The sequence below is a fragment of the Mya arenaria genome, chromosome 5 (genome assembly GCF_026914265.1).
Source record: "Mya arenaria isolate MELC-2E11 chromosome 5, ASM2691426v1".
In the NCBI taxonomy this organism is placed as follows: Eukaryota; Metazoa; Mollusca; class Bivalvia; order Myida; family Myidae; genus Mya; species Mya arenaria.
Genome location: NC_069126.1, coordinates 63,050,301 through 63,072,235, shown reverse-complemented (window position 1 = coordinate 63,072,235; position 21,935 = coordinate 63,050,301). Strand labels below are relative to the sequence as shown.

Below are 21,935 nucleotides of genomic sequence, written 5' to 3'. Positions count from 1 at the left end.
AAAGCCTTGTTCTTTGGTGTAAATAAGGCAATATTATACTGATTCCTCCCTTTGGATGGTATCCACTTGTTATTCCTAACAGCTTATCTCTCAGTCTGGTTTTTCTCATATAAAGGAGTCATTATATCATTGGTATAATTAACATGTTTTGCTTTGCTCTTTTATGTATTATTGTATTTTTATGTTTTCAGTTATATTTATACGTGATAACTTGTGTATCAAGCTTTCGATGCGCCCTTTGTATACGTTTTATTTGCTTAGTACTAGTATCTTGTTTGCTTGCATGGTGTCTAATTTTGTTTCAACCACACAAGCTCACACAAAATACGTCCCATGCACAAATATTACTGGCATTTACTATGGTTTATTTATATATTGTTTTGAGTGTTTACACTATATTGCTATGCAAACATATATTTAAAATCTAACGCATTTCAGACAAAAATACAGTTCATCATAGTATTTCAATTAATTACACAATTAAACATAATTCATCAAGCTGCATTTGTGTATCAATGTCATCAGTCAGCAATTTCCTATTGGGTCATACAATAATATTTAATAACACTTTTTGATAAATGTTCATGACAAATGTAGATATGTAGATATATTACAAAGATTTATATTATTTGGTGTTCAAACCCAGACAACACTACATATCAAGTATATGCAATGTCAAACTAGCCACTTGAAGTGTGTATGGCGTGATATCGTTTAAAACTTAATACAGAAAATAGAAACAGGGAAACTGCAAAGTAAATATACATGACGTCAATGAACATGCAAATTAACGACCTATTTCATTGACTTGGATGTAATGTTACGTGTTGTGTTATTTTCTGCTCTGTATGTTCGGATATTCATTGTGTATAAAGCTAAATATCTACCATTGTTACTTAAGAATGTATAAAGCAACTTTCTATGATGAAAATAGTATACATGGTAATGCAAATATGTTTTCGGGATATTTGATTTAACTTAAAACTATTTATTTGTAATTGAATACTAAGACCTAATGACTAAACATGTTGCTTGCAAAACTAGACTAGTTCTAATTCAAAATACAATTCTTAAAAACATGTAACACTATTTAACAACTTGAAATCATAAATATTCTAGGTACATGCATTTGTAAATAATAGAAGTATAACCTATCAAAATACAGGCCGATGTATTTGGCACTTATTGCACCAATTAAAGTTACTATTATTGCGAAAAGGCTTATAGTTAATGTTTTGGTTTCAAATGATTCAATAGATCACATGACAGCATAACAGAATAGAGTAGGTTTTGAGGGTTTAGTGACTTGGTATTATAATCAATGTAAGACACTTGACAAGGCAAGCGTATTTAAAGGGTTAATACAGTTTGTTTCAAAATATACCTAACCGGTAACATTTCTGTTGATGGATTTAAGACACGGCTGTTGCAGATTTGCGTTATGTTATTTGGTAAAATTCATCGAAACTATTAATGAACCAAACATCTCCAACAAATGCCAAACTACTGACTGGTTGTCTAATCTGATAAAGGAGCTCGTTTGTTCCCTTAATTCGTTGGTGACGAATGAAACAAACTATGATCACCCTAAATGTTAATGCGCCTTTCAAAACATAGGGTTTCCGTTAATTCGTTCCGCTTGTTTTACATGTCATCAGCTAGTTAGTCTTTTTACATGCAATCCATTTCCAGTTGACAATACGTTGTTTTTTTAAACAGATTCGAAAAGTGTGTCTTTCTTTTCCACTTCTTCCAAATCGTTATCGCAGGTTCACGTATGATGTTTCAAAGTCAGATATGTGAATAATTATGCCATACAACATTAACTTACACATAAACATTCAATCCATTAATGAAGGGACAAGGGAAAAACGATATAATGAATGAAAAATACAAGTTATCGCAAATTAAACAAAGAGGCCTGAATGAGGAAACTTTACTTGCAATGTTATAATTTGTCTATAACATCGGTTTTCCGTTTTCTTTTCAGAACACATACCATAATCAAATTAAGGAAAATTCCTGTCTGAGTTACATTTCCAGTCGCCAAAACGTTCTCAGAAGGTTTTCTTATACGCAATTGTTTCTGATCGGAAAATGATTTGTTTTAATTGAAAATGTATGAATAGGTCGGACTAAAACACGACGCTTGATGTAACTATTAAGTACTACACTAACGGATGATTGTGGCATTTCAAAATTCTTATATCATAATGACATTACAAGAATGTTTCATATTATATAAGAAGAAATATATTTACTAAAGCACTTGACCGTAAAGCAAATTAAATTGCCGGTATAGACTGTCTAGCTCTCGGGCAAATCTGTCTTCACACCCAAAACATTGGGACTATTTAAGAAGCGCCATGGTTTTGCGGGCTGTATGTCTTAGATAGGAAATAGTTATTTTACTGTTTTTGTTTGTTTTATTTTAAACGGACTTAGAAACGTTATAAGAGCATTATGAATTGAATGTTAAAGATATTGAAGAAAGTTCTTTATTAAATTGGCTTAGGCATAATGTAAGAACATTTACGAATTGATTGTTAAAGCCATTGAAGAAAGTTTTTTTATTAAATGAAATTGGAGCTGTTATCAGAACATTACGAACCAAACTGTTTAAAATATTAAAGCAAGTTTTTTAAATAAAAACAGTGTTATATTAAAATTAGCACTATACGATTATTGAGCTAGATAAATGGTTATGTGTGCATATAGAAATAACTTACTGCTTACAATGATATATGAAAATAGTATATTTCTCTACAGCGCAATTTAGAACTTATTTGTATCAATAGATTGATCTAAAAACCAACGATTCAATAAACAAACAAACTATTATAAGTCGGATTTTATAAATGCCGCATAAGGACCGAACTTTATAAAAAAAATTAAGATATTAGCCATGTAATACAACTCGTGAAACATCGGGTAACATCGACATATATCGCCACTCGCCGTAACAGATGGCGACGAACATCGGGCGTATTCGGCCTGTACCGGATGTTGCTATTTTTAGAAACAGAAGATACTTTCCCGGCTATTCATAGGTCAATAATGGAATTTCTACATCGTAGTATTTGGAAACATGGTGATGTTTTTCTCATGAATATACGTTTAAAATAAATAAACACTAAAAGTACACGCTGACAGTTGATTACGATACATCTAACAATTTGAGTCATTACAGTAAAACATGGATTATAAGTGAAATATACGTGTAAGAGGAGATTTTCTCTCGAAAAAACGAACTGTTAACAATCAGCATGGAACTGGGATATTCAGATATTCGTATCATAGGGCTATGAATGTAAGTATCATTGAGCAGTTTTGTACGTTGATGTGTTCAAAAAAGTTTGTATTTTAATCTATCTTTGGAATCATTTTTATTAGCTAAATGTTTAGACATAGATCATGTTCATATTTTACATGTTCTTATGTACATGTTACATATTTTACATGTACTGATGTACATGTTACATATTTCTATATGTACTTATGTGCATAACTTATGTTTATGATATGATATGAGTATGTAATCTTTAAATTGATTGTTTGATCTTAGAAAAATATTGGACTTTTGTTTAAAAATGATGTGGTGGTCAAGTGGTGGTGGTGGTGGTGGTGGTGGTGGTGGTGGTGGTGATGATGATGATGATGATGATGATGATGATGATAATGATGATGATGATGATGATGATGATGAATTTTATTGATAAATTTAATAATTTTCTTTATATATACATGTATGTATCAGCTTGTTGTTGTTTTTTTCAAAATAATGTCGAGAAATGTTAAACTGTTTATATTTTATTTTGTATATGTATGGCAGTATAATTATCTATACGAATTAGTTAGAAAGGCTTTAAAGTACAACTTTTTTCCTTTACAGCACTTAACATTCTTGATGGGTAAAGTACCTGAAGGGGCATGAAAACCAAATCAGCATTGACTACATGTACAAAGCATGGGAACAGACCAAACTTCAAATGTTGAAGAGTGAAGAATTATTTTGAAAACAACTAAATGTTGGAATACCAATGACAAAATAAAACAGATAGACATCAAAGTATCCACAGCGATTGTTTACATGTTATAATTTAAAAAAAACAACATTAGTTGAGAACTTTCACTCTGATATTTTTGGAGGGCGTTACAGCCCACTTAGTGTTCTGTTTCTTCACATTTTAGTTTAAAAGTTTAGTTTTATGTTAACTGAAGTTTATTCTACCAGAAACTGTTGTGTTTATTTCATAATCTCTGATAATGCGGAAAAAATCAAATATAGACAAAATATTTACTTGTCGCTCTTTGTAGCTTTGGAGTTTGGGGGTGGGTGTAATGAAACATAAATAACTTTTTTAATTAACGGTAAAAAATCTTCAAAATTTGGGTAAAGTCCCATAGTGTACCGTGATTATAACTGTGTTGTCGATTAAACCTTTATAAAAGTATGTATTACGCGGCTAATACCTTAAATGCTGTCTACCTTACAACTAAAAAGGGGTAAGTCTGAGAAACTCCGAATTGAATTATTGTTTATAGTTTTGTTACCGTAAACAATTTAAAAAATCGGATGCCATAAAAGCAATTAGAATCTTTTCGGAGCTATAAAAGCAATTAGAATCTTTTCGGAGCTATAAAAGCAATTAGAATCTTTTCGGAGCTATAAAAGCAATTAGAATCTTTTCGAAGCTATAAAAGCAATTAGAATTTTTTCGGGGCTATAAAAGCAGTTAGAATCTTTTCGGAGCTATAAGAACCAGTTAGAATATTTTCGGAGCTATAAAAGCAATTAGAATCTTTTCGGTGCTATAAAAGTAATTAGAATCTTTTCGGAGCTATAAAAGCAATTAGAATCTTTACGGAGCTATAAAATATATCAAGAAAAGACGAACCTCCTTCTCTTTAAATTGAATAGGCTTATAACGGAAATTAACGGTGATCTTGTTCGACTTAAAAAGGTAAGAGAACGCATAAACAATAGAAAGTGAAGACTTTAAATATTGGTATGTCGTAAAGAGATGTACGATATATTACGCAGTTAAGAAAAAAAAAGAATATTAAGCGAATTTATCAGTTTAAGTTTTTTCTAAATTCGTATCGATTAGCTGCTGACCTATAAACACGATTGTTGGACATGAATATCGGAAGATCCAAAGAAGTACAATTCATCATATGTCTATAGTTTTTATTATTTCAGGACGCCTAACTTATTCACAACTAGACAGGAAGCCCGCCTCATTTTCATTTCCGGCCGACAAAAGGTTTTCACGAGGCTGATTTATTCGAATTAGTTTTCATCGGAAAATGATTTACATTTAGCAGGCCAGACTGCATAAATACGTTCTATTATACACACTTATTATTGTTTGTAAGTGAAAGATTTCATTCAACATGGGGATGTCTAAATAGATATATAAGTATACATTGCACATGAATCCATGCAACCGATTTAATTATTATTTAATTATTATAAGGGATAAAAAAGCATTATATTTTGCAAGCAATGGACACACGACAAGAATGACCAGGAAAAACAACACTTCTTTATTTAGTAAAGCCTTCAAATTTTATTTGAAATGTTGCGCCCTCATGCAATTAGCGAGGGCTTCCACGGTTCGAGCCCGGGTCTGTCTTCATTTTTCCCCAACACTTGTATAATTAACTGTACCAATTAACATTCGCCAACCCCGTAACAGTGTAAACCACAAAAGATTTTAATTAAAAATATATAAAAAAGAAGCCTTCGACAAATATACTCTAATGTGATGTTTATTGATTTAAAAGTCTTGGAAATAAAGGTTTATTATGCTGGAAATTTGCAAACTGTACTTGTGTGTTCACCAAATCAATGCAGCTATGCGGAGGGCGTCCTTTGAAGAAGAATACATTACGTGTACTCGTAATATTAAATGCAGTGAATCTATTCAAGCTTGAACGTTGAGTTGAGACTCATTATTCCAACACATGCACATTAAATACGGGACTTTTCCTCTGTCCCTAATGATGTTAACATTGCTTTGCGCGAGTTCTTTGATGTAAGAAATCACAGTTATAATTATGCAATTATGAAATTTGAGTTCCTTATGACATGCCATCTACATTTTTTCAGCATGAGGTTTGTTCAACTTCCTTCTCTTCAGTATGCTGAAATCATGCTATGAGGAAAACCAAAATAACCAAACAATATTATTATTTCATTATGCGAGATTCGTAAAAAATCATTTCGTGATCTGTCATTTTCATCATATTAGTTTTGTATTTGTATACGGTGCCAATCATTAATGACAAAACCCTAATATTTTAAATGATATTGTTGAAATACAACTTTCATTCAAGAACACACCAAAGTATTTTTGGAACGTAGTGCAAAGCTGTCTGTCAAAGATGTTTATTAAATTTTATATTCAGACTAAAGAAAGCAGTTGTTCACACACGAGTTAGATACGTGCAAATTTGCGTTTTCACTTACGTACTTATAACCGGTACAATGCTGTATTTTATGTAAGGAGATGTGTATGGATAAGATCATGTTTCTTTATTTGCATTATTGAGAGGCTTAGGTGCTGTCATTATCACTGATTTAAAATGTCACGACTTCTGGAATGAGGTCATGCAAAATAATAAGAATATATTAATCATTTCTTTGCGGAAAATTGTTCATTAGAAAAGCAATACTCGTTGTATATTTTATATTATTATGTTGATTAACAAAGTATTACTGAATGTTTGCAGTTTTTTTTAATGTAGAATATTAATAATTAATAATATTTATTACGTGTTTTCTGTCAGGTTAAAAAAACCCGGACCATATTCGTTTTTACATGACCGGAAACACATGATTGATATTATAGTAATGTTTTTTTCTTTAAAATACATTTACTACGTGTATAAGCCGGTAATGAAATTTGCAAGGAATGCAGCGTCCAGATGGTTATGCTTTTTTCCATTCTGACCAGAAATACATGATTAATTAGTTTTCTTGCATACGTTGATTAATACATTTATACGTTAATATGTCCAAACTGACGGAGAAAACCAGATTCGAAAAATTGGGAGTGCGACTTTTTACCTACTTGATAAATGTAATAATATTCAATGTTGACGTCAAAAGGTAAACGTAACATATCGTTTATAAAGAGAATTTTCATGGATTTTGTCAATATGTTATTACGTTTATATTCATTAATGCTCTATTTAATATGCTATACTTTACTTTCCACTCTTTATATTGTAAAAGAAATGAGAAGCGGCGCGTTTTAATGCGTTCCTAATATGGCATTGAGGTTGCCTGACGGAATTATCCAGCACGCCTTATTTTAAAGAAATTAGTCATCCAGTGTGCATCATAATGCAGAACAAAGTGTAATCATTATGCAATTATTCCATTGACATAACTAATGATATGCCAATATATGTAAAGCTATATTTTCATATTTTTCTGTTATATATCTGATCAAACACAGACCACCACACTACGTCATGAAAAAGAATACAACGCTTGCCTGGTTTGCACTTTAAATCTTAATGGCCAATTCACGCTTTTTGTTTATTGATTGTAGGTAGGTATATTTATACAAGCAGACAATATATTCATAGACCAAAATTGATTTTATTACACAGACCTGTGGAGAAAATAACGTCTAACAATTACCCGTGCTTACCGGTAATATAAGTCTAGGCAATACAACATTTGGGAATGTGTGTATGCGTATGTGTGCGTGCGTGCGTGCGTGCGTGTTGCGTGTGTGCATGTGTGTGTGTGTCTGTGTGTGGGTTTGTGTGTATGTGCGTGTGTGTGTGTGTGTCTTTCAGAGATGGTTAGGCGTCGAACAGTGCATCTTTACAAGCCAATTCTGTCATATGCAAGGCTTAGTCTCATATTAACTTAACTTACTTATTAGCAGGTGCTATACTAGAGCTTTATCCACTCTACTAAATATCTTGCCAACGATCCCTCCAGGTCATAGTTCATACCGCTTAACTTCATCGGTGTATGCTATCTGAAATGCGTTTGCAGAATGTTATCATCAAAAGCTTAATTGGCACATGGAAGTAAATCATGTACTCGTATCGATGAACAAACTTGATGTCTGAAGCCAAATTATTACGTATATAATTATTACGGTGCATGATGCAAACATGTTATTTGTATACGACTCAGATTGTATGTAATAAATACATGGTACAGCCGTTTAGATTATGTGTTATTCGTTGCATTCTTATCTACAAAATATGTTGTTTTTATCGCAAGAGTCACGATTGTCAAAACAAATATTGTAAACACGTGTAATATTTTAATATAAGTGTAATTCTAAAAGTTGCGAGGTTATGTTTCAATTCATCTCATGGCGAAGGCTTGCTCACAGATATGTTAAACTGTAAAAGCCTTGTACTTTTGTATTGAACTTGCAAATTTCAAGCTGAAATCAGGCTAATTTCCATCTGAGGATATTAAATGTAAAGCGATTCCGTAAATAATGGGCTCTTGTTTAATCAATTAGCAAAGTAAAATTAGCTCATCTCTGGGACTTGATTTTTTTTCTGCATTTACTACCTCAATGAAAGTGCAACCGCAAATGGTAAAAGTGCAACCGTGAATGGTAATTATGAAATTATTACTCTGGCAATGGTTCTACAATTGGTTAAATCTAGCGTTTACGACCGTATAGGGATGGCTGCATAACCATATCTTCTTCGATGCAAAAGGTATTCAGTAATTATCCATCTATTCACAAGGGCAGCAAGTCGGAAAAAATACAATTTACATTACAAAAATGATGCTTTAAAATCTCTGTCCAGATGAGACACAAAAACACAGATCAGATAATAATTCCATATGTTGAGTTTCATTTTCGATCGATTAAAACTGTTGATTTCATTAAAATAGCAAATAACAAAACTATCCATTACCATGCTTACAATTCAGGGATCTGTTCACAGTATGCAAAGGAAGATTTCTATACCATAAATTCTCATGGCGATTGTCCTACTAGGATTCATGAAGTTTTTGAAAGAATGAATAATGAAGTCACCTTTAATCCCAGACCTGATTACAAATAGGAAATTAATTTCAGTTGTACAATGAACTCTTGAAAGAAATAAAAAAAAACATTATTAGCACAAAATAGTCTAGGTCTATAGGTTAAAGTCTCAGTTAACCTGATCATTTTGCTAACAAAATCTTATATCGTAAATGCCTGTGATTTTAAAGGTATTTGGGTCAAAGATATCGATATGCTAAATCGTTAATGGCAATATTCGGTTCATTTTCTGTAAGTGTCGGTCCCGCTATAGATGTTACACTTGTTTTTTTATAGATGACGGGCGTAAATACCACAATCATTTTATAATTAATAACTGCGTGCGTGCGTGCGTGCGTGCGTGTGTGCGTGCGTGCATATCTAGAGACGATGCTTTGTATTTATACGTTCTGTTTGGCATACAGAATTATAAAGAAATGTATAAGTATGCTTAATGAGTAAATTACTTTCAATTGGTTAAGTCTTACATTTAAAAATTACTAAGGTAATCTCCCAGCCAACGGATTTTAATCATAGTGCTGCATGTTTGTAGGAAGGTCTTTATATATTTTCATAGACTTAATAATTGCAATATGAATGACTCTTTCGACAAGACAAATTTGATAATGCAATGTAATCAAATTGTTTTAGGCCTGATACACTGATTTTGTATTAATGTTGAAATAAACAATAACAAAATGATAATAAATAAATAAAAGTTAGTTCTGCCAAAAGAGTTATCGTTTTATATTGCACGTTAACATGAAAAAAGTAAGGTACAACATATTTGTCTCTGTATATTTGGACCTTGAAACAATTCGCAAAAATCATTGGATTCAGGTCTGTACTATGTGGAGGATGTTGCAGACGCTCATATTGAAGGAAACAAATTGTCATTAGCGAATCCTCGGCCCGATGACTTGGCGCGTTGTCCTGGTGAAAAATCAAATTCTCTAAATTGGCACCTGGGCGCTTCTTCCGTATAGCATTTGTCAAGTCCCGGCGAATTATCCGTAGTAATTGAATTAAACAACCATTACACATTTTTGTCTCTTTCACTTCATTACAATTTATAAATTATGATGATATCACTTACCACCAAAAATCTTGCAACTGATTACAGCTATACTTCAAACTGTTCGATGCATTTTGTTTGCTGTCTGATAGGAGTGTGCAGTATTTTGATATTAAATGAGACGGCGTTTGGAGTTTCATCATATTATATAGATAAGCAACCTTATGTCTGAAGCCATTGGCAAACTACAGTTATGACGTTTATATTAATTATTGTTCATGATCCCAACATATTATCGGTATTAGGCCCAGACTCTATGTAATTAATAAAGTGGTACAGAGATTTTGTGTTATTATTCCCAATGAAATAGTTACAAAATGTAGTTGTAATTCTTAAAGCTGCGATTTATTGTTGAAGGCCAGCTCTTAGACATGTTTAACTGCAAACTGCTTATATTTCAATTAGGCAAACTAACGCTAATTTCATCCCAAGGACCGGATTAAAGGGTTAAGAGTTGCCATAAAAAACTAGCCATTGACAATCAATTTGTAATTTCGAATTGGCTAATCTCTGAGACTTATTTATTTTTATCCCCTAAATAAGGGTACGATTGCACTGGTCATAATAAAACGAAACACTTAATTCCATAGCGAATTGAGATATTTGGATTCATTACTTTGGTAATGGTTCTTCAAATGGTTCAAGCCGGCGTTTACTGCCTAAGGATAATAACATTACCATATCATATTCAGTGATACAATATGTATTACAGTAATGATTATTATCCATCAATGTATAAAGGATAAAAGTAGAAAATATTATTTACATTACACACTTTTAAAACAAGTGTTTAAATACTGTCAAGACAAACCGAAAACGTAGATTTGTTAATAATTCGTTTGGTTTTACTTTCGGTCGAAATCTTATTTTCTTTAAAAATTGCAAGAAGTAAAACTATGCATTGGTTACACTGATCTAGCATCGAATGTAAAGATAGCAGTACTTAAATTAAATGGCGAGATGGGTTATCCTACTAGGAACTTAACTATTCTTTTATCCCGGATCATATTGCAATCGGGAAATGCATTTCAGTGGTTCAATGATCCCTCAAAATAAATAAGTGATACATTCAGTAAATATAATCTGAATAAGTCAATCATAAACACCCCGGTTTTAAATAGTTTAGTATGTACGAGTTTTGTAGTTAAGAACTTCCATGACAAACAAGTCTGTCAGTATTTGCATATGTTATAAGGGAGGCAAACTATGCATTATCATTCGAAAGAACCTTTCATTTCAAACAATATATTATCACGTCTTAGGGTCTTGGAAATTTCTTTATCTCACAATCGAAATATGCAAATATTTGAACTTCTGACTGCTTACCTCACGATTTTACTCAAGAAACGTTTTCCATATGCAATCGAGTTCGGTATAATACACATATAATCCACTAATAGAAATAAAGAAAGCAAGACAGACACTATACGTAGCGTTTGGGCAGTTATTATAGTTACATTGCTTTTGTAGCTGTTTGTTTTGCTTTGCAATGTTAACACATATGTAAACACATTCCATGTCTCTTGTATTTAATAGTGTAACAACCATATTTCTAGGGATCATGTTGATTAGACTTACTATGTTTACACATTTGCATTGCCAAACCGTCATTTGTGTTGACTGGGATGACATAATATTTAGTGACAAATTGCCAAAACAATGGAGATGATTCATAGAACTGTTAGAATTGTATTTGAATACAACACTTCATCTTTAATTGTGGTCGATAAAGCAAGTCAACCTACCTTTCATATTCATAAAAATTCGGACAGAGGATTCAAAACATAAGGAACAAAATATATTACAGTTCCAACTGTTTTTCTTCACAAATATGTTTAAACGTCAAGACACATACATTCATTAAGATATTCTTAACTTTTACAGTTGTACAATGTACGAATAACTGCTTGCGTTAAACATTTGTTTAAATATGCTGCACCAATAATGTAGAACTCACATACATAACATTTTATGACTGATTTTATTTTTAACAAATTATAATTTCTCATCTCGTCTGTGAGTGGTAGCTACTGCAAGTACATTGGGTGTCCGTTTTGTTGTTAGGATTTATGTCGGTAAAAAGCTATACATAGCTTATGTTTCAAATATTATCTGAAATCCGACAATAAACAAATATTGACTTGACTAGATTGTATTGGTGTGATCCTCGAAGGAATCATTATATCATTTGTGGAACATGCACATATGTGTGAGCTTTATCTAGTATGTATCCTTGTACGTGTTATCGTGTATGTGTTATGTGTTTTTATTATATTGGTACGTGATAAGATTGTAAAACACATTTATGCACCAATCATGGTTTTATATGTTTTGAATGTTTACATAATATTGCTATATTGTAACTGTAGCGACTTCAGTGTTTCGTGCTAAAAAATAGCTTCCCTTTTACTTCCATTGTAAAAACATTCATATTTGTGAGCATTTTAATCCTTGAATTGTTCCAGATTTCAGCTTTTCTTTGAATTTAATTGAAGGTGAGATATTATTCTTTACATTTATGCATACTATTTTCCCGTTAACGCTATAAATACTTTGTAAAACTAATTTGTTTCATCATAAAATTTTATTTCCGGGATGCAATCGGCCATCTTTGTTGACCTTGGGTAGTACTCGGAAAATCTCGCTGATGACATAATAACAAGGCATTGTGGGAAGGGATCACCATATAGTTATTTGCAGACGACGTGCGCACTTTTTTGCATGAAAACCCCAGTGTTGAAACCAAAATTAACCCTATTTTTTGAAATTTTGCTATCAGGTGAAGGAAAATTTAGTTTTATACCTATTTATAATCGAGGTGGCAACAAAATATTTGCTTTTTATGAAATATCGATCTTTTTTCTTTCCCGCAATGTCGCATATGATTCCACTGCGCAAACGATTGCGCGCATTATATTTATAGCATGGTCACGGGTTTTCAGAAAATCGTAATCATGGGAAAACCGGAAGTTTAATAATTAAAACAAAAGTAGTTGTAAACAATGTTTTTCAAACACGAATTGTAATATAAATAAGCAAATACAAGTGTTTTATTTTTAAAATAACACATATTTAGGTATATCCTCTTATTCTTACATAATGTAGAACATGTTTATTTTGTTTTAAATCATTGACAGCTGGTTGTTATGCTTTGTTTACATATTATCCCATTCCTTATTTTTGTTTTATACCCGCATTATTATTTTTATTTTCCTTGTTTTTTATGCTTATATCTGTTTGCTTTGTTTATTGCTTTTTATTTTTAAAACAGCCTTGTTTGTGTTTTATTTTTATCTTGAAATGCGAAATGAAATCTTGTGATCTGTTTGTAAAAAAGCCTTTGAAATTTTAAAACTTTGAATGGGTATATTCTATTTATATTTTGTTTCTGTTTTATTTTTAATTTTATTTAGCTTGACCAGACCAGGTGAACATGGTGTGCCAGGCATTTTGTGATGTTTACCTGACATTAGTAAGTATACCATGTTTTTATCTATATTTTCAGAAAAATGGAGTCTGTAAGATATGAACACGTCATTGATATACTAAAAAGTAATGGTGTCCATGCCGCATGTAAATTTTTGTTAGGGAAGGATGGCCTTAAAACAAGCAAGCAAACATTGCTTAAAGATTTAGATAAGCTTTTTAAACATTTTCAACATCTCAACAAGAGCAAGGCACGTGTAAAGGGCAAGGAAAACTTGGAAAGGTTTATGTCCAATGAATATACTTACCCAACACCAAATCATGATTGTTATGAAACCCTGCCTTCAACATCAACCGGTAAATTATTCCTGACATGTGATTCACTTAGCACCAAAGCAGAGACCTTGGGCAAAGTTTGCGTGGATCTAGCTGGTGAGTTGGTAACATTAAGAAAGGAGAAGCAAAGTATTGAAGAGGAATTAAATTCAGTAATTGATGAAAAAGATGTGCTAAATGACAGTTTTGAACAGTATAAGTCTAGTATTGAAAAGCAACTGAAAAGAACATCAAATAGGGAATCTTACTGGCGTTCCAAATATCAAAAAAAATAATGATAAAGAACACACTGAAGATGATATGATTTCGCTGCAATTGAATATTGAAAAGTTAGAGCACGGCAATAGAATGAAATACAATTTGATAGAGGATTTGAATGAACGGCTACATGAACTTGAAAATCAAAATATTGAACAAAATAAACTAAACAATTGTGAATTTTTTGACGAGAAAAGTAAAACATATAGTTTAGATTTGCATGCTTGTATTTATTCACTTTTGGATAACCATGTTGCTTTTGAAAATGTAGGGGATGTGATAAGAAGTGTTTTAAAATTAGTTAATTTGAAGTCTAATAAACTTCCATCAGTTGGAACAATACATAATTGGTCAATTGAAAGGGGTATAATTGCAAAACAACAGATTGCTGAAAGTTGAAATGAACATATTACAACTTTGCACACTGATGAGGCTTCAAAATATGGTAATAAATGGGGAGCATTTGCGTCAAGAGATCAACAAGGAAACTATACACTACTTGGGTTAAAAGAAATGGCAACAAAATCAAGTCATGACACTTTAGAAACTTTTAAGGATATTTTAAACGATATAGATGATATCACAGATGATGAACCCGGCAACAAATTATTAGTTAATATAAAAAACACAATGAGTGACCGCGCTTCCACTGAAACAAAATTCAATGAATTGTTACAAGAGTATAGAAATCAAACATTACCTGAAGTTATAGGCAATTATGAACAATTATGCGAGGAAGAAAAACTCTCTGTTTCAAGAATGAACAACCTTTTTTGTGGTCTCCACACATTGGTGCACATGGCTGATACTGCGCAGAAAACTGTATATGAAACCGAAAAATTGCACTTTGAAGATGGTGTCATACCAATTTTAAATAAATCATTTGAAAAAACAGGGCAGCCAGAAACTAGTCGGTTGATTTTAACTGCTTGCAAAGCATTTGCTCGACGTGGTGATCCGAAAAGTGGTTGTCATGGGAACTTTCTTACATTTATTTCAGACTTTCTAAAAGAACATAACATGTCATTTCCTCTTCAACCTTTAAAAGGTAATATATTCAATATACTTTTCACCAATTTAGGACATGTGTATTATTTTCATGATTTAATGAAAGAGTTCCTTGATAAAAGCCCCTCCTTAAATGGACTACTATTATCTGTGCAGAAAGACCTGGCCGAACCTTTCTTTCTAACAGGCTGCAAGGCTTTAGGCCTAATTTCCAAAAATATAACCACCCCACTGTGGAGGGTCATTGAAAAAAAGATATTTCCATTTCAATGATGACCGCCCGATATCTGACATTGCTCAAATATCTTGAAGACATTACTCTTAACCTTGATAATTTCATCAGTGGTGATAAGTTGTTATATGATGACATACCAGTCAAGACAGACATTGTACATTACTTCCTAATTGAAAAGGCATAAGAAATTAATTGTCATGTCATTGTCATTTTGCATGTTGTATTGCCAGCATTTGCAATACTCATACAGCGCCAATATGGAGACCATTTGCCAGGTGGAAAAAATGACGAATTGAATGAAATTGAAACCGCCAGTGTAGACAAACACAACAAATTTCCTGAGCGAGTATTCTCATATGTGGACCACATTTTGTCGTCAAAACCAAATATATCAACATTAACAATGGAATCGCATGTTACATTTTCATTGAATGAAACAGGACAATACAGGTGAAATTATAAAGCAAAGTAGAAGAGAAGTACACAAAGAAAAAAAAGAAATTCAAGCAAAGGGAGTAATCGATCAAAGCCAAAAGGTTGGAAAAGCAAAACGAACAATTTAGGAAAAAAAGAAGAACTGGAGAGAAAAAGAGTGGATAAGTTGGAAAAAGAAACAAATGATATGACATTTTATGGACTGTGGCAGAGTGAAGGACAAATGAAAGAAGCATTGGGTAAAATAAAAACAAAAACAGAATAAGAATAAGCTTTGCGGGTTCAGCTAAGATTTAGGAAAAATGTTTTCAATCAAAAATGTGATGAAAAAATATACTCGTTTAGTAAACTCATAGATAATAAAATAGTTCTTTTAAGTGTAGATGAACTGAAAAGAAATGTTTTAACAAGGCAGCAAATTTTCCTTCACCTGAACTAACTCATTTATTAGTAGGTAAGAATATAGATCACAGGTTTTTGGAAGAAGATGGTAGGGAGAAATGGTACACTGGCCGAGTGATTTCACAGGTATAATAACTGTTGATCAGAGTAACTGACCTTGTTTTTGTAGAATGTTATCATGTTTATCAAAGAAGTGATATACAACAATTCAAATTGTATCTCATTTTTGCACTTTCAGGTACCAGGTTTCCCTCGATGGTTTAACGTGATCTATTCTGGCGATGAAGATATCTACACGGCAAAACTGACTGATGATTACAAAACAGGGGACATTGTTATTAAAGTATAATGTGGTAAAACTGTAATGACAATGAGGCATAATCAGTTTGATATATCAGTTATCTAAGAAGGCAGAAGGGAGCTCATTTAATAGCACGAAACCAAGTCCACCTGTACCATTCTATGCTTGCCACAATGTTGGGCTGGATTAAATATTATATTGTGATCAGCCTATGTCTGCTGAATTATTTACCTGTTTGTTAGAGATATGCATATAACTTTAACTTTCAGCAATGGTATTATATTGTTTATTTGTGAATTATCAAAAATGCATGAATAACAAAACAAATGATTTTTTAAAGCATGCATTATTTGTGTCTTTGCAACACAAACATGAATGTGATAAAACACAACTGCAAGCTTTGGAAAAGGTTACATTTTGATTTATTTAAATAGCTATAACTGTCTGCATCGTTATTAAAACCAAATTATATTTGTTTAATTGCATTCGTTTTATTTAGACCTTTCATTTGATATATTACACATGCATATTTCTGTAAGAAATATTTTTTACATGCTTGACCACTGGCCGGGCAGAAAAAATACCGTTTGAATGATTTTAAACGGCCATAACTTTAACAAACATGGACAGATTTTAAAACTTATTGCAGTTATGTTTTTGTCCATCAAAACCTTTAATTTGATATACAACACTGGTGTGTTTTGGAAAAAAATGTTTTACCATGAAGTCGCTAGACTCACTCACTAACTGTAAATGCCCATCAAACTTAAATATGTCTATAACAAATGTAACACATATTGCACTTATAACGTAAAAAATGGTCATGCATGAAAGGTAAGTATTAACACCGTTAAATCGAATGTGTGTTTTTATCACAGGGCAGCAGGGATGGAGTAGAAATTGAGTAATTAAGAATGCCAATACAATCGAAGAGTGCGTTATAAAAGCCTTGAATAAAAACAGTTTTCTTAGTTTCATAGTTAGTTTCATAATACATGGGTATTCAGTCAATCCTCACTGTCAGAGAACACGATTTGCTTGAAGACAGGAGATTAACCAGGTAAAGACCGAATACTACGCTATATTGATGACAAGATTTAAGGTGTTGATGTGGTTAAAAACATCATCAGATTAGGATGTTTTACAAAGACAAACAGTTCAAAATAATATTTGATATTCAAACGATCAATTTCAAGGTTCAAGAAAACGCTTTTAAAACTGATTTAACATTTTTCTAAATAATGGTAAGTTGTTTCAAAATATGTTTTTATTTAAACTTTGCAAACTTTTTAAATATCAAACAATTTTTGGGGCAATGGTTTTGATTCAAAAGTACCTCGTTTGATCTAGGGAAAATAAATACAATGGATTTTAAAAGCAGTTCTACTGAAACACATATTTATCCCTAAAAAACTATGTTGGCCGATTTGATTGATGGTGGTTAACTTACCACACATCTAACGGAGAAGATAATTCCATAGACCACGTATGAATCGTTACCCTTGACAATGACATGTCTAGTATTGGAGCTGATTGATGAAGGGGTCACTAGCCGCATAGCTCGAGGGACAGGACAGTTCCCTTCAACACATTATTCCGTACCTTTCCCAATAGATTGTCAAAAATTAGAGCTTGTAAATAACATGGTCGGACACATCCTTAAGGGATAAGAGAAATAGAAAAAAAGTAGTTTGATGAAGGGATCACTAGCCATTGAGTTCATGGACCATATAATTTCGTGCCTCTGATGATAACAAATTAAGCATTTGTGCTGCTTTATGAAGGGTTCACTACTACCGAGGCTCATTGCCACTTCCCTTGAACACATATGATATCGTATCTTTGGCGATAGACTGTCATGAGTAAATCTCAGGAAACTCCATGAAGTTCGACAAAACTAACTGTGAGATTAACTGCTGAAGACCTCTTAAATCTGATTCAAATATGAAATAATGAAAGAACAAATCCAGATAGTTCGAACAAGTTACAAAACGGATTCGAACAAAACGAGAAAAGTATCGTCATGAAAAAGACGATAGTTCAGAAAGTCATTTTACAATTTGAAAAAATGATATGAAAGTGCTCTTCTGATGATAAAAATCCTGTGAAAAAGAAATCGTCGGCAATTAAGTCATCCGATTACTAAGTTTTATATTTCCGCAAGACTTAGAAGACAACAATTCATGTGTTCACGTTTATGTATAAAGTACAAATCGCTTAAAAATGAATATCATACATTAATTGTTTGTGTGTATTGAATTATCACATAAAACTGTGTACTTCGATCACTCACTCAGCATTTGCTTTATTTGAATTCATTTCATGTATTTGATGAAAAGTATGTTGTTAACTTAACTAATTTGCTTTCATCATATGCATCATGGTTAATCAAAACGTTTTCTTTAAAAGCAGCCTATCGTAAAGTCACAGTGGCGATTCCTACATTATATAAATATGTCCACATTCTAATGCTTATTATATATAATACCATCAGACAGATTTATAACAGATATATGGTATTAATGACTTTGACACAAACATTTCTGTGGATTCAACCCATTTACTCGAGACATTTGAAGCCTTTTTATTTCAATGAACTTTTGTTTCAGTTAAAATTTCTTCCCTTTAATATCCTTGAACGGGTTTCGTGTTATGAACAGGAAAAGTCAGAAATGTTACTGAAAAAAGTGTTCAGCCTTCACGGCTGCAAAATATGCTAGTTTACGTCCGATTTAAGAAAAGATGAACAGCACATACAGAAACTGTAATTATTTTTCTATCATCTAACGGTGTATTTATAGTTTAATTCACATATTATTAATCAGAAAACAAAAACCGTTCAAATACCAAGATAACATGGGGTCTTCAACATATCAAAATTATGTTTAATGGAGCTACTAGAGGGCGTATAAAACTTGATTCTTTTAAACAAAATTAACGGCGATATGTGGCGATATATACATAGCAAAGGTATTTGAGAGTTATCATTTGGTAATAGGTAGAATGCATATATTTACCAAACTAAAATGAACCTGAAATGCTACAGACACTCGCCTCATTTCTTTGGTAAATATCAGCCCCCGAAAGTGAAATGACCTCGGCAAACGCCTCGGTCCATATACAAATTCGAAGGCTTACTGGCCGGTCCTTATAATGTCATATGACCCTCAGTGGTGTGTAACATTTCTTACATATGAGTTCTCGCTCAAGACAATGATATTTTACAAGGACTCGAGATCTTAGTGAGTACAGTCGAAACCCGTTGGCTCGAAATCGCTTGGCTCGATTTCCTCGTTGGCTCAAACTGGATGTTAAGGACAAATTTCTTTCTACTGAAGGTCATCACTCCCGATTGGCTAAACTTTTCCGAGGCTCGAGTCATATTCGCCGGTCCCTGTGAGTTCGAACGAACGGGGTTCGATTGAAATGCCTGTAGTGTCAGTAAAATTTATTCATATTGTTAAAGATAAGTTTCATACATGATTATACTAGTTTCAGACCAAAGAAATGATTAATTCAGTAAATGATTCTCTATTTGGTTTTCTTTGATACTTTATTGTATAATTATGGATTTGGTACAATGTGTGATATTGGATGTGTCGTGTGTATTTTTAAGTATATCATGAATTTTCTTGATTATGGTAAAATGCAAGTTAAAGGTGGCAGTGATGCCCGTTGTATAAGTTGCACATTTTGCACGTGTATATAGTCTGTTGATTTACAGACTAACATATAACTAGTACATTAGGTTCCTTACACCAGTAAGTGTTTATGCTAAGATCATGTCGTACTATTTCACTATTTAAACTTTTGTGACGGCCACTTCAATTATTACGACTTCAGTGTTATTTGCTTACACGATTATCTGAAGAAACATATTTAATATTAAAAATAGAAAAATATGAAGTATAATTATAGATATGTACTTATTATTATTATTATTGCATTGCCTACTCAACCAGAATTATATAATATGTCTTTGGTTGTCATATCTACCCAACCTAATATTATTCCTACTGTCGAATTGCTGATAACCGAAATGTCGGCCTGTTACATCATGTCTCAGATAAGCCGAACTTTGTCCATAATTGTGTCATTTATATTCTTTTCACATTAGTGCAAATGTTTTCGTAAAATAACGTCTCACACATAAGGTGTTCGAAGAGACACTAAAGGCTGCAGATTGAAATTGTTTTTGATTGAAAATTCGGGTTGTTATTAAACACGGTTAAGGGAGTGATAACTCCCGTCCATATTCCCATATTTTCTAGACACTTCTTCATTAAAGAAATTGATTTTATATTTAATGTTAAGTTTGCAGCTAACTCTCTCAAAATGAAGGCTAATATGATACGGATGCATATAAGCATTACAATTTAACCGATTAGTAAATTTAACTCCGGCAAGAGACAATGACAGCTAGCTTATATTTAAGGGTTCCCTTGACTTTTCCTTTTCCGCATGTGTTGAAATAAATTATTGTTGCAATATGATGGCTCTTGTAATGCTCCTTCAGTAGCAGAATATTTCACAGGAGAGCATTTACCAATCGAAGGCGAACCAAACTCTTTTACTTCAATATCTTTTGTCTCCTATGATACCGTATACTTTATGTTTAAATATGCACTCTTACTCCCAGATTAAATTTACCACAATTAATAATATTGTTTTAATATACCAAAAAGGATGAAAAACTTCGAAAAGAGTGGTTCGTATGAAGGATACCGAGTTTAATTTGAAAGAAGTGAGCATAAAACACGGAAACACGGTTACAATCTTGTTATAAGTAATTAATATTTTCCATAAATGCATAATTCGGTAGGTATAGTGGGTAAAGGTTTATCAGTCAAAATTGATGATGTTTGTTATACATGTTTATATATTTATTTTGAATAAGAGTGTCACTTTAATCTATTTTGTCAAGAATAAATATGCAGATTCTTACTTGAAATATAAACAAAGACAAGTTCAAATTGGACAGACAAGGATGACAAAGTCAAAACGCTATTTTTAAACTGAAATAGAAAAGACATATTCAAACTAGTATTAATTTTATATTATGAAATACACAGAAATGGTGATATAGCAGTCCTGTTTTCATTGATACCCTTTTTTAGATTAACTGTGAGTGCAACACTGTCAATGTGTCAAGTCTACTTCGCATCGATTTTGTTTAAAGCGATATTTTATGTTCAAGAACCATTAAGATGTATGAATGTTAATGTATAAAGCCATGCTATAGAAGCAAAAGGTATGTATCCCGGTGGGCATTTCCTTTGGCGTAAATCCGAACCTGCCATATCCATTACCGGCTTAACAGGGTTTTAATTCTAAACACATATGTGAATGCTGCAATATACAAAACCATGAATGTGGAGTTTCAGGATTTATAGTTCAATAGTTATAACATAATCAATTATTATGCTTTTAAGG

General features: G+C 32.3%; 2 pseudogenes; both read left to right on the top strand.

The window, feature by feature from the left end:
• The first annotated feature begins 13,610 nt into the window (after positions 1-13,610).
• LOC128235872 (uncharacterized) lies at positions 13,611-15,402 on the top strand (annotated as a pseudogene).
• On the top strand, positions 15,402-16,550 carry LOC128235871 (uncharacterized; annotated as a pseudogene).
• Positions 16,551-21,935: the final 5,385 nt, after the last annotated feature.